This window comes from Lissotriton helveticus, chromosome 2_1 (assembly GCF_964261635.1).
Source record: "Lissotriton helveticus chromosome 2_1, aLisHel1.1, whole genome shotgun sequence".
Lineage (NCBI taxonomy): Eukaryota > Metazoa > Chordata > Amphibia > Caudata > Salamandridae > Lissotriton > Lissotriton helveticus.
Window position 1 is genome coordinate 45,134,657 of NC_136059.1, and position 14,852 is coordinate 45,149,508.

The 14,852-nt window shown below is 49.5% G+C and overlaps 1 protein-coding gene across 1 annotated transcript in view; it reads right to left on the bottom strand.

Annotated features, from left to right (window-relative positions):
• LOC144817691 (long-chain-fatty-acid--CoA ligase ACSBG2-like) overlaps positions 1-14,852 on the bottom strand; it is a 432,359-nt gene that overhangs the window by 326,180 nt on the left and 91,327 nt on the right. The gene's annotated exons all lie outside the window — the stretch shown is intronic.

The following is a 14,852-nucleotide window of genomic DNA, read 5'->3' on the forward strand; positions in this document are numbered from 1 at the left end:
CCTTAATCGACTACATGCACAGTCACCAACATGCCTTAACCACACATCATAACTAAAGCTCAATAGCTACTTTTAACAGGTTAGGAGGATCCACATGAGAGTGATCAGAGCCGTTTGCCAGGGTCAAGGAAGCAGAAGAGGGAAAGCTGTACATGAAGGATCTGTGATTTGCTTTGTAAGATCCAGGAAGATCCTTGGGTGATAGCAAAGCGGTGGTATTCAAAGTGATTTCAAATGTCACTTTTAACAACCCAAGCCAGTTGCACAACTGAAAATGTGGAAAACACCAAAGATAAAAAGAAAACATTGTATTATAATAGTAAATGTGTTAAATAAATGAGTCCCTAGGTAATAATATAGAGCATAGTGCACATATTTAAAAATCTTTATTGGCTAATGGCCCATTCCATATTTAGAAAAAGGCAGCCAACTCTGAGGTCACAAGAAATGGAGAAGAGGGGACAAGGAGCTGGATCTAGGTCCAGTGACTCGTGCTCGTTCTCCTGAAAAGTAGTATTGTTGCTGAGGGGAGTCACAGATCCTAAGGAGGAGTAAGGAAGAGAGGGATGAGTGTATGTCTTTTTCTCGATGCCCTCACACACCCCGAATGATGTCATGCTTCATCGTTGATCGGTGCTCCTCGTTGGGCCGGTGCTGCAATGCCGCATGGGTCCCCCGAAGGGTCACTTTTTCAGAGATCCTTTGAATGTTTTAGCCATATGAGTGTGTGCAGGTCTGAGTTGAAGTGGTGTTAGGTGCAGTATTAAACGATGGCTAGAGGGAGGTATAAGCATGATATCCTTTGGGGTGTGTGAGGGCATCAAGATAAGGACACATTGTCCCCTGTTACTATGTTAAAAGAACGACGCCCATCTCGCTCTACCTTACTCCTCCTTAGGAACTGTGATTCTGCTGAGCAACAAGCCTACTCTAAGGGCCTGATTGTAAATTTGGTGAATGGGTTACTCCATCACAAAAGGGACGGATATCCCGTCTGCCATGTTATAAGTTCCATAGGATATAATGGAATTGTAATACGGCAGACAGGCTATCCATCACGTTTGTGATGGAGTAACCCATTCACCAAACTCTTAATCAGGTCCTTAGTTTTCTTCACAAGGCACCTTTTGTTTAGAAAGAAAAAAAGACAATAGAACATGAAATGAAATTCACTTCCTTGTTTTATGAGTGCCATTTATATATTTAAAAATCACAATGGGAGTCTTTAGTGATCATAATCCGGCTACAATCACCAAACTCTGAGGGCCTGATTTAGATCTCAGCAGACAGGTTATTTCGTCACATGGGGGATGGATATCCCATCTTCAAAAATATAAATTCCAAAGGATATAATTTGATTTATATTTCAGCGGATAGGATATCTGCCACCGTTGTGATGGAGTAACCCATCCACCGAAATCTAAACCCGGCCCTGAGTTTTGACTTCACTTGGGGCCAGAGTAGATGATTCTTTTCTTCCATTGTCACTCAGACCCTTCTCTAGAGACACCCTAGTGTGAAAGGGTATTGTTAGCTTTGGGGGATCTCCAATTGGCAGAGGTAGGTACCTTTTACCAAGTAGGGATGCTTGCGTCTAGTCAGGGTAAGGGGCTACACTCCTAAAAGAACCCCTGCTCACCTCCTTGGTAGCTTGGCACGAGCAGGCAGGCTTATCTCAGAGGCAATGTGTAAAGCATTTGTGAACACATACAGTAACCCATTGATAACACAAGTTGTAGTATAAAATTAAGTATTTATATATAGACTTAACACAAGACTACAAACGACAAAAATCCACAATACTGAACTTTAAAAATGGTAGAAATAGCTTAGTTCTCTTTAGATGTAAAATGCAACGCTTTGAGGTCAATGTACCTTTGGATGCGTAACGCTATATGACGAAAATGTTGCAGGGAAGGTGATGCATCGGTTCCTTACACGCAAGAACGGTGATGCGTCGGGTCCCTACTGCTGAGTAGGGGATGCGTTGGTTCTTCTCTGCGTGGGGAGGTGATGCGTCGGTTTCTTACTGCGCTTATGTGGCAGTGCGACCAGCAGCAGCTTGATTCGATGAAGATCCGGTGCAATTAAACAAAATGGCGTCTTCTTTTGATGTGACAACGATGCGTGCATGCCCGAGGGCCGTGCAGCGACTCAGAGATTCTTCTGAGCCATGACAGGCCCTGCGACATGCTTCTCCAGTGATGCGACGGCATCTGCTGCGACGCGACACTCTTCTCCGGTGATGTGAGGTGCTTCGGGTGATGCGATCGCGACAGTGGCAATGGCGGCATGCTTCCCCGGTGATGTGACGGTGTCTGCTGCGATGGCGACACGCTTCTTTGCCTTGAGTCGTGCTTCCAACTCCCAGCGACACACAGTCTCTCAGAAGGCCCAGCTCAACAGCAGGCACTTCAATTCCCAGCAAGGGAAGGCAGGGGAGCTGGTTGGTGAAGTCTGTTGTCCCTGAGACTTCAGCAGGAGTCAAGCTCTATCTCAAGCCCTTGGAGATCCTTTAAAAGTTGATTTGAAAGTAGCACAAAGTCCTTTCTCCTTTCTTTGACAGTCAGGCAACCGCTGCAGGCCAATCCCCCCCAAACAACATTCAGCTTAGGGATTGTCTCCTCCTCAGTTTGTCTGGTTCCTCTCCTAAGCAAAGGTTCTTCTTGTTTACTCAAAAGTGATCTAATTCTCTGTGGTCTAGGTCTCCATATTTATACAAGCAAATCTTTTGTCCTCTGAAGGCAGAGGGTCCTGTACCCAGTCCAAACCAGTTCTGTGCAGTCCTGGAGCACTTTGTTGACAAGACTTCTTCTTTCCTTTAACAGTGTTAGCCAGGGACATCAGATGCACCACAGGAGGTGGACCCATCATTGTGGAAGGCAGGCACAGCCCTATTCAGGTTCCAGGTTCAACTCCCCCCACCCATCTACATGCAGATAGCTCTATTCAGCCCTTTGCTGACTCACCCTGTCTCCAGGAATCCCCCAGCCCCTGTCACTCAAACTCCAGACAAGGAATACACAACCTAACAGAGGCAGGCTTGGACAGTTAGGCAAGAAAATACCTACTTTCTAAAAGTGGTATTTTCAAACACAGAATGTTAAAACCACCTTCACTAAAAGATGTATTTTATCATTCTGAGTTCAGGCATACTAAACTCGAATTTCTACCTGGTTCCCTGAGTCAGTTAGGATTATGAGATATTATAATCAAACTGCCCATTCTGGCCTATGGGGAACAGGTAGCCTTGCAATAGTGAAAAACGAAAATGGCTGTAATTCACTATCAGGACATGCCACTCACATCAGGGCATGTCCTACCTTTTACCTACAATGCACCCTGCCCATGGGCCTACCATAGGGGTGACTAATATTCAGAAAATGGAAGGTTTAGGGACTGGCAAGTGGGTGCACTTGGCCAGTCAACATGGCAGTACCAGACTGCACACAGGCTCTGCAATGGCAGACCTGCGACACACGTTACAGACTGCTTCTTTGGGTGGCACAACCAGTGCTGCAAGCCCACCAGCAGCATTTGATATACAAGCCCTGGGCACACGCAGTGCACTGTACTAGGGTCTGACAAGTAAACCAAACCAGCCAATCATGGAGTCACTAATCCATACATCAATTTACAATAGGGAGAGCATATGCACTTTAGCACTGATCAGCAGTGGTAAAGTGCCCAGAGTCATAATACAGCCAACAACAGGTCAGAAAAAATACAGGAGGAAGGTAAAAAGTTCAGGGATGACCCTGCAAAAAGGGCCAAGTCCAACACAACCCCCTTCCAGCCAAAACGCAGGGTAGAACAGTCACTACCTTGATGGGCTTCTCTGCTTTGGGTGATAGAAAATGGACCCTGGCCCGCAACAGCAGGGGCATATTCCAGTTCTAGGCCAATCTGAACCCATTTGGATCTTTGTCCATACTATCAGGGCCCACCAAGCTAACACATGGGGAACCCTTCTCCTCACCTGTGGACACCATATGTGCAGCACCTTACCTTAGTCTGCTCATAGGTGTGTCCCAATAGACAGCAAGCAATCCACAGTGGCCACTGACAGTAGTCAGTGATGAGACCCAGGCCCTCTGTCTCTCCGGGCCCTCAAACCTCTGTGATGTCAGAGAGTGGGGGGTAGTATCCCCAGGTGCTTGGCACCCTTTGCCCACTCTCCCTCCTGTCGGGTCAGTTATAACATCCTGACACTGACCCACCAGCCCCGGGCCTCAACCCGGCAGCTCGACAAGAGACCGGGGTGGGCTCTCCCACACCCAGTCCCCCTCCTCGGGAGTCTGCACCCTCCCACTTGGAGTGGTACCCCATTCCAGAACCTGGCTTCCTAAACCCAGGGACCAACCTCTGAGGTTGAACACTTGTCCAGCGAACGAGGACTTCCTGGTGTGCACATATCCCCCCCAGGCGTGACACATAACTCATGTGTCGTGTGACAGTCTGCCTGGCGCAGATCTCCCGACTCCTGTCCATCTGACAGTGCGTGAAGATCCCCCAGGACAGAAGTGGTGTCACCATGGTCACTCCTTGGTGACTCCACCCTTCTGGCTGGCCCCTGACCCACTGGACCTTCCACTGGGGACTCTTTCAATCAATCAATCAATCAATCACAGCATTTATATAGTGCACTACTCACCCGGAGGGTCTCAAGGCGCTGGGGGGAGGGGGTCCGCTACTGCTCGAACAGCCAGGTCTTGAGCTGCTTCCTGAAGGCGAGGTGGTCTTGGGTCAGGCGGAGGTGGGTCGGAAGGGAGTTCCAAGTCTTGGCGGCTAGGTAGGAGAAGGACCTTCCTCCTGTGGTGGCTCTTCGGATGCGGGGGACGGCGGCGAGGGCGTGGCTGGTCGATCGAAGCTGGCGATTGGGAGCGTAGAAGTTGAGGCGGCTGTTGAGGTATCCTGGGCCTTGGTTGTGTAGGACTTTGTGTGCGTGGGTGAGGAGCCGGAAGGTGATTCTCTTGTTGACCGGGAGCCAGTGCAGGTCTCTCAGGTGTCCGGAGATGTGGCTGCGGCGGGGGATGTCCCGGATGAGTCGTGCTGAGGTGTTCTGGATCCGCTGGAGTCTCTTCTGGAGTTTGGCGGTGGTTCCGGCGTAGAGGGAGTTGCCGTAGTCCAGACGGCTGGTGACGAGGGCCTGGGTGACCGTCTTCCTGGTCTCGGTGGGGATCCATCGGAAGATCTTACGTAGCATGCGCAGGATGTTGAAGCACGACGAGGAGACGGCGTTGACTTGTCTGGTCATGGAGAGGGAGGAGTCCAGGATGAAGCCCAGGTTGCGTGCGTGGTTTGTTGGTTTGGGTGCGCTGCCTAGGGCGGGGGGCCACCAGGAGTCGTCCCAGGCGGAGGGTGAAGATCCCAGGATGAGGACTTCCGTCTTGTCCGAGTTCAGTTTCAGGCGACTGTTCATCATCCACTTGGCAACGTCTGTCATCCCTTCGTGTAGGTTGGCTCTGGCGGTGGCGGGGTCGTTGGTGAGGGAGAGGATCAGCTGGGTGTCGTCGGCGTAGGAGATGATGTTGAGGTTGTGCTGGCGTGCGATGGCTGCGAGGGGGCTCATGTAGACGTTGAAGAGTGTTGGGCTGAGCGAGGAGCCTTGAGGAACGCCGCAGATGTCTTCGGTGGCCTCCGATCTGAACGGGGGGAGGTGGACTCTCTGTGTCCTTCCGGCGAGGAAGGAGATGATCCACTCCAGTGCCTTCTCCTGGATTCCGATGTTGCTGAGGCGCTGGATTAGGGTACGATGGCAGACAGTGTCGAAGGCCGCAGAGAGGTCCAGGAGGATGAGGGCCGTTGTTTCTCCGTTGTCGAGCAGGGCTCTGATGTCATCGGTGGCTGCGATCAGGGCGGTCTCGGTGCTGTGGTTGGCCCAGAAGCCAGACTGCGAGAGGTCGAGGGATCCGTTCGTCTCGAGGAAGGCGGCCAGTTGCTTGTTGACTGTCTTCTCGATGACTTTTGCAGGAAACGGGAGCAGCGAGATGGGGCGGTAGTTCTTGAGGTCGGTGGGGTCGGCTGATGGTTTCTTGAGTAGAGCGCTGAGTTCGGCATGCTTCCAGCTCTCCGGGAAGGTGGCGTTGTCGAAGGAGGTGTTGATGATGTCCCGTAGGTGGGGTGCGATGACAGCGTCGGCCTTGTTGAAGACATGGTGAGGGCAAGGGTCTGTTGGAGATCCGGAGTGGATGGAGTTCATCGTGCGGATGGTGTCTTCCGTGCTGATCGGGGTCCAGGCGCGGAGGGTGGTGGTGGGGGGCGGGGGTTCGGTCGTGGCGTGCGTAGGTTGAGTGCTGAAGCTGTTGTGTATGTCCGCGATCTTGCTGTGGAAGTAGGAGGCGAGGGAGTTGCAGAGGTCTTGCGAAGGGGTGATGTCGTTGTTTCCAGCGTTGGGGTTGGAGAGCTCTTTCACGATGTTGAAGAGTTCCTTGCTGTTGTGTGCGTTGTTGTCCAGTCGTTCCTTGAATGCGGTTTTCTTGGTGGCGTGGATCAGTTGGTGGTGTTTTCGGGTGGCGAGCTTGAGGGCAGTCATGTTGTCTGGTATTGGGTCTCTTCTCCAGGTTTTCTCGAGTGCTCTGCAGTTCTTCTTGGAGCTCTTGAGTTCGTCGTTAAACCATGGGGCTTTCTTGCTGCCGGGTCTGCTCGGCGGGGTCTTCAGAGGGGCGAGGTCGTCTGCGCAGTCGCTGATCCATTTCGTGAGGTTGGTGGCCGCTTGGCTGGGGTTCGTTGTGATGGTGGGCGGGTTCTTGCTCAGGGAAGTGGCGAGCTGGTCTGCCGATCTTATTCCAGCTTCTGCGGGGAGCCTGTTGCTGGTGATGGTGGAGCGTGGTCCTTCTGAAGCTGAAGTGGACGCAGCTGTGGTCCGTCCAGTGGAGTCCCGTGGCGTGGCTGAAGGCGATGTCCTTGCTGGAAGAGAAGACCGGGTCGAGTGTGTGTCCGGCGTGGTGGGTGGGGGTGGTCACCAGTTGCTTGAGGCCGAGGTTGTCGAGGTTGTCCAGCAGGGTGGTGGTGTTGTGGTCGTTGTTGTTCTCCCGGTGGAAGTTGAGGTCCCCGAGGAGGATGTAGTCGGCGGAGAGGAGGGCGTGTGGGCTGATGAAGTCGGCGATGTCATCGCTGAATTGTGTGCGTGGTCCCGGGGGTCTGTAGATGAGGGTGCCTCTGAGGGTGGTCTTGGGGTTGACGTGGATCTGGAAGTGCAGGTGTTCGGCGGGTGCGAGGGTATCGTCGGCGTCGGTCGTGATGCGGATGGTGTTTCTGTGGATGATGGCGATGCCTCCTCCGGTCTGGTTGACGCGGTCCCTCCGGATGATCTTGTAGCCTTCCGGGATGGCGATGGCGATGTCGGGCGCTGAGGAGGCGTTCATCCAGGTTTCCGTGAGGAAGGCGACGTCTGGGGCTGTGGTGTCGAGCAGGTTCCAGAGCTCGACGGCGTGTCTGTGGACGGAGCGGGTGTTGAGCAGGATGCACTTCAGGTGGGTGCTGCTGGAGCTCGGCTTGGTGGGTGCTGGTGTGGCGTGGGTCCGGTTGCAGGTGAACTTGCAGGAGTGGCAGCTGAAGGGTCCGTGGGTGCGTCTCGGTGTGGCTCGGTAGCAGCCCGAGGTTCGGCCGGTGTTGAGTGCGTTGAGTTCGGTGGCGTCGTAGGTCCGGCGGGTCGGCTTCCGTCGGTGGGGGCCAGGGGTCCTGGCACTGGGCGCGGTCCAGGCGCGGACGGGCGCAGACGGGCTTACCTTTGGCGCACCTTCGGCGCGCATTCGGTGCTCCCGCTGGGCGCGCCCGCTGCGCGGTCGCCCTGGGGGCGTCATAAGAGGGGAGCCGGGAGGGAGGGTCCGCTGGGAGGCGGGGAGCACGTGGGCCAATCGGCAGGCGGGGGCGGGGTCGCGGCAGGTAACGGCGGGAAAAACCTATGCGGGCTTGGAGGGCGGCCCTGCGGCGGCTGGGGCGCCGGGGATCCGCGGTCGGTCGGCCCTGCGGCGGCTGGGGCTCCGGATCGGCGTCTGACAGGCAGCAGGTAATGAGGCAGGCAGAGCAGGCGGGGAGCGTGGGGGCGACCAGGCCGTGGAGGGCGCCCCTCTTACCCCCCACTCTGGACTCCTGTACCCTCAATGATGGAGGTCCACTTACAGACACTCCCAGCTCACCTGACACAGGGAGATCCCCCTCAACGGATGGTCCATCAAGACAGACTAGGCTCCCTACCTGGTGTTCCCTTACAGAACAATCCAGACTCTGAGACTGAGGTTGGGCACTATCGGGACATAACCCATTCTCACTCCTTTGCCTTAAAGACAGGACGTGAGGCCCTACACCTCTCTCACTACAACAGGACTTAGCTGGGATAAACTGAGTCACTTCTACCACGCTGGGTTGGAAGATACCTGAGCCACTCCCCTTAGGGTCACACCCAATGCCTCTTCAGACCCCTAAAGGTCTGTCTCCAATGTGAGCTCCCTGGGGTCAGAGAACTCACTCTCCAACAAGTGTTGGTGTAACTCTGGAAAACAGGGATTTACAACATGCTGTCCCACAATTGGATCACACAGCCCCATACACGGGTTAACCAAACTATCCTTCACCTCTCCATCCAGTGCCTCACACAGGTACTCCACACCACTCTCTTGAGATTGGCAAGACAGTATCTGACTGTCTCTGTCACTCAACCCACACTCTTCTGGGCAGTGTTCTCACTCACATACCAGAACTTCAACCTTGGGGGAACCCCTCTCCCTGTATCTCTCATCTAGATTCAGTAGAGTGTCTCTCCCACCACTAAGACCATGAACCCCTGCATCAGTTTCCCCATTTACCTCAGAGATACTGCACTCTACTGGAGCTACTTCATGCCCTTGAATCTCCTGGTGTATGTTAACCCCCTCCTCCAAGTCAGGCGCCACATCTCTGGGTGTATATACTTCTCTCTCAGCACAGGAGAATTCAATTTTGCTTCCACCATCTGAGCTGGATTCCACCCCCAACTCAGCAAAGCTCACTTCCTGAGCTACAAAAATTTCTTTTTTGGGGGTTGAGACACTCATGGCCTAAAGCCTCTTGATCTCCAAATGAAGCTCCCTCATTCTCAACTCATGCTCAAACTGCATCCTCTTTTCCTCTAGGGCCAATTTCCTAGTTTGCAACTCCAATTTTAATTGCCCACTCAACTTGCGCTTGGTCAGATCCATCTCATGCATCCTACTCTTCTCCCTGTCCTCCAGCTCTTCTGGGGACAGGGCCTTGGCAGAAACACTGCTTCCTGCTGGGGGAGGTGCTCTCCTCCCCCTGGACCCAATTGCCCTTCCAGCTGCTCCTTTGCATTTTCAGCCCCCTCCTCATTCTCAGGGGTATTCCTTGCTTCGACCCAGGCCTTTTGGAACTCCTCCTTCTTGGAGAAACCAGTCACAGCAACTTTAAATCTCCTGCAGAAGTGCTTCAGCTGTTTCACATTGTAGCATTCTAGTTTCTCCTCTTCTCAATAAAAATCAATATGATTGATTCAGCATTCTGTCCATCATTTGTTTCCATAGCACTTTTCACCCTAAGTGGGATGGGAATGCCCAGACTTGGGTCACTTGCTCACTTTGCCACTGGATTCAAGCTAGCCTGGCTGATGAAGGGTAATACCAAGAAACCGGTCCCAGGCTGCTTGTTTTTGGTCCATGGAGGACGTAACTTGGTAGTTCGGTCTGGCTTATTTCCATGAGGCACAGGGTCAAGACTAATTTGCATATGACTGGGTCTAAACTGGGGTGGCATGGTGAGCAAAAGTACAATGGATTTAACCCAGATCTCTTGACTTAGGATGAATGTATGATTTATTCAGCATTCCGTCCATCATTTGTTTGCGTAGCACTTTTCACCCAAGTGGGATGGGTATGCCCAGACGTGCGTCCCTTGCTCACCTGTGACACTGGATTCAAGCTAGGCTGGCAGATGAAGGGTAATACCCAGAAACCGTTCCCAGGATGCTTGTTTCCGGTCCAGGGAGGACCTAGCTTTGCAGTTCGGGCTGGACTGTTCCCATGAGGCACACGGTCAAGACTGATTTGCATATGGCTGGGTCTGAACTGGGGTGGCATGGGGAGCAAAAGAACAATGGATTTAACCCAGATCTCTTGACTGAGGGTGAATGGGACGAAACGTGTTGGCGGTTCCAAAAGTGATGCTTTCAAAAGGTTTTAAAGAATAAAAAATAAAGGATAAATTGAAATTGAACATCGACTTGTCTATGGAACTAGACTTCTTTTGAACTGTTTGTTGAGACTATTACAATTTGTGTTTAAAGTGTGCTGGGCTACTATATGTCAACTCATCCTAATAAATGTCTACATTACCACCAAACTATTGCCAGAATAAGGAGTCTCCGAAGTGATGCATACGAATACCTACCAATCCCGATTCTCTTCTATTTTTTTATCTCATTGCTCCAGCAATTGAGGAAAGAACTCAAGACCTTGTTGTTTAAATGAACAGATAACCACAAAGCAGTAAGCAACCCCAAGGCCTTGAGACCCTTATAGGTGATTTGCCGCGCCTTGCAAATACTTGATAGAGTGATTGATTTTGCTGCCTGCTGGCAGGCAAGACCAATCTTTGTCTATACCTTGTTGATGTTCAGATAGCAAGCATGAGTGTGTGGTCTTGACACAGACTGTCACAGATGATCCTTATGGAATGCCTGACGTCTTTCTGAGAGGTTGTCACATGGACTTCATGTAAAAGTGTTCATCATTGTTATGAGAAATAAGGAAACCCATGATCTGTGATGTAAGTTGTGATTAGTGGTGTGTAAATTCTTTGCACATTATCTCATGTACACCAAGACCGTGCCCCTTTAAGCCTCTTCTATCTTTATTATGTGCTTACCTGCAGACTCTTTTATGGCTTCCTATCAGAAAGTGTAATGATCAGAAACCCACAGAAATGAGCACCAGGTCCACCTCCAATCTAGGCTGACACATTTTGTTGTTTGTGTTATGGCCACTGCCATGTTATTATAACAGCTTAAAATGGAGGCTCAATGGTCAACATGTGAATCGCGATGATGCATTTATCGCCATACTAACTCTCGGGAATAGCAATTCGTATACATCGCAGAATGAGGCCTCTCACTGAAAGCTCATCTCTTAAATTTTTAAATCTCAAATACTCACTGTCATTAGTGAGAGGTCTAGAGTGCCAGTTTCACAATTGATGAGCAATAATATCTATTAACTTTAACATGTCGCTATCTTGGTTCGTGGCGGTAACAATTTGTTCTAAAGACATGGTAGCTGCTGTGCTTGATTTCACAATAAAATTGATGTAAGCCTCTGCTATCTTAGATGGGATACCAGGGCACTGCCAGAGCACTTTTAAAAAATAGTCAGCAGAATTCTGACCTTTACTTCAACGATGAAGAATCGTATACCTGTATTCTTCTAACCTCAAACCCAAACATTCAATTCTAGGAGGCATTTTGGCTTTGGGATTGCTGAATATTGTCAACAGTGATTGATGATCAGTCACTAGTGTGAAAGGCTTTCCATACAAAAACACAAGGAAATAGTCACAAGGCCAGGGCATGGCCAAACTTCCTTTCTCAGATTGCGTGGAAGCACATTCTGTTTGTGACAGGCTTTTACTGGCCTATGCTAGCATTGCACCTATTCCGACGGGGCTAGCGTCAGTTACAACCTCCATGTGAAGTTTGGGATCAAAGTAGGCCATTTCAGTGGCACTCTCAATAGCTTGCTTGAATTTTTGGAAGCTATTCTCACATTCTCGAGGCCAATAAAATGACACATTCTTTTTTTTTAGTTCTTGTAACGGTGTACTGACCCTAGCAAAGTCTTCTATGTAACTAGAACAGTAATTGGCCATTCCAAAAAATGATCGTAACATTGAAATGTCCGTTTGGGATGTGCAGTAGACAATGCTGGTACTTTAGCTGGATCAAATTTCACACCCCCATCAGAAAAGATATGGCCAAAGAATTTTAAACTTTTCTTATGGAATTCACATTTGTCAGCAATCAAAGTTAAACCTGCATCATTCAGCCAACAAAATACTGTCCAGACCAGGATGTCTCTCTTGCTCAATTGTGTTGTTGGCTTGACACATGTCAACACATATACGTACAGCTCCGTCACTGTCATTTTTAGGCACTATTACATTGGGAGAAACCCATGGTGTCGGCCAAGTGGATTTTTCAATGATGTCATGTTGGAGCACCAAATTAGTTCCTTTTCAACAGCTTCTTGCAAGTGAAATGCAACTAGCCTGTGTCTTTGAGCAACTGAACAAACCTCCTTTTTATGTGTACCTTTATTTTCATTGTTTTGAGTTTTCCTAACCCATGAAATAATGAATGAAATTGACTTACAATTTCATGTTGAGCATTTATATTGTAGTTCACTGATATCAGTCCCATGTCAGCAGCAGTGTTACATCTCAGCAGACAGAAATATGAAGCTGTTCTGTGAAGCACATGAATAGGTGTTTGTACCACAGTTTTCTTATGGTTCATGGAGGCAACAAACAAACCTTGTCTTTTAACCCCTTCCGCGCTCATGACGAGCTGAGCTCGTCATGAGTTGCGCTGCTCGCACTCTCATGACGAGCTCAGCTCGTCATGTAACGCGGTATTTTAAAAAAGTCAGCGCACAGCGGGAAAACCGCTAGCTCTGATGCGGTTAAAGGGCATTGAGGCAGCCCATGTGTATACTTTAGTCTTTGACTTCGTAAGTTGTGGTAACGAAGATAATCTTGATAGTTCTCCTCAGGCATGACATTTTTCGATGTACCATGTCAATTCTGAATGGTATCGAACACATGTTTATCGTTAGAGGGATCTTTGGACAATGTTAGAATGTTTTTGGTGCTTTTTCATGATGATTTTTCTTTGCCTTGGGTTTTTCTTCACATTTGACATTCCCACATGCTTGCCTTGTTTGTAGTAATTATCAACATTACAAAATTGGCCTTGTACTTTTACTGGAAACTGATACTGAGGAACTATTTGTCGATGGTTTAGATGATGATCAAAATCATATGGTGTCAATTTGCCGAAGTTGGTGTGACCGCTTATCCTAGTGGGACTGAGTCGAACGTCACTGAGGTAGCGTTCGTTTGGCCATTTTGTCTTCACGCTGTGACGCACTTAAGTTTCTTTTCGGCTTGCAATTTATCACAAAATGGTACACTTTACCATAGCCGATGCATAGCTGTCCAGTAGTGAGATATTTACCTTTCCATGGAAATGACAGTCCACATCTGTAAAACTTTGTATTTTTTCTGTGGAGACATCGCCTTGTGTCCCTCTGCCTTGTACCATGGCTTACTTTTAATGCTCATGACTGACACACTTATGGGCAACTCTGACCTCCATGTCAGTTGCTTGACAATCAGCACACTCTTCAGTGCGGCCAGCCTTAAGGAATTGTTCTAAGCTCAGTTTCTTTCAGCAGTCGTCATCAAAAGGAATCTGACAGACATCCGTCGATTACTCAGGTGGGTAGCTTCCTCGTCATTAAATTCATTGAATTTACAATGTTTCACCAGAACATTCAGTCTCTCAACAAACTCTTTGGTTTTACCAGGTCCCTGGTGTTCTCGACTGAATATGTATCTTTCATAATCCACATTTGGCACTGGGCTGTTTTGATTTGATCGTGTATCCCTTCACCTTCATGTGGTATATTTTTCATAGTTTCTTTTACTTCTTTACCAGCCATGTACTTCAGATACTTTATCATTTTTTTTCTTTATTCTTTTTTTATTATTTTCATTATCAGCATTTGCAAAAAACTCAGGTGGATTACAAATATAGTATACCATTAGTGCACATTCCCATATCAGCGATACAATCAATCCCCCCATATATACTCTGTTACCCTCTTTATTGTTCCTCCTCCAAACTGTCTTCAATACGTTCTGGCGGCGGCTCACATATGTCTCCCCTGAACTTATTTCACGCTCCTCACACCTTGCTCCATTTCTGGGGGCAGCCCCGATTAATAAATACTGTCCTTTCATCCACCATAGCCATTTCCTTGTCCTTGCACCACACGGCCAAAGACGGCACCTCTTCCGCTCCCCACTTTTGCGCTATATTGCGCTATATTGCGCTTAACTTCCACCAACCCCAGTGCGGCCTAGGACTGCGCCTGATGAGTAAGGTCATTCAGTTCCCACATGTTCAATAGGCACCTCTTTGGTTCCGGCACCAACGACACCCCTTCAGTCTGTGATATTATTTTCATTATTTTCTTCCAGTAGTCAGCAATTTTAGGGCAGTGCCATATGATATGATAGAAGGTACCCTCCTCCCCGCAACCTCTAAGGCAAAATGGATGTGATGTTCTACCCAACTTGCATAGATTGTATCTAGTATAGTAGGTGCGATGCAGGATTTTAAGCTGTATTAGTCTGAGTCGAGAGGGTACGCCCACCTCTCTTGGCGAGGCCAGCGCCTCTTGCCACTCTGCTTAGTGTCCCAGAGAGGAATACGTTGTCAGCCCAATTTTGCCTGCACCACATGCCATATGGTGACTGTGTGTTTTGTGGGCCCTGTTAGCGTAGAGGTAAGTCCCTTATTGTAAACTGCAGAGAGCATATTTCCTGGTCCCAATAGAAACCTGTCCGCTCTGCATGCGGGGTCTGCCTGCGGGGCATGTATCCACTGATTAATGACCTTCATTTGCGCCGCCCAATAATACAGTTGTATATTTGGGAGTGCTATCCCACCATCGTACCACCCACGGGTCAACTTATTCTGCGCTATGCGCGCCGGTTTGTTACCCCATAACAGGGTGGATACTTGGGCTGCGATTTTCTTGAAATATCCTAGGGATGCAGGGAACGGCGTGCTCTCTAAT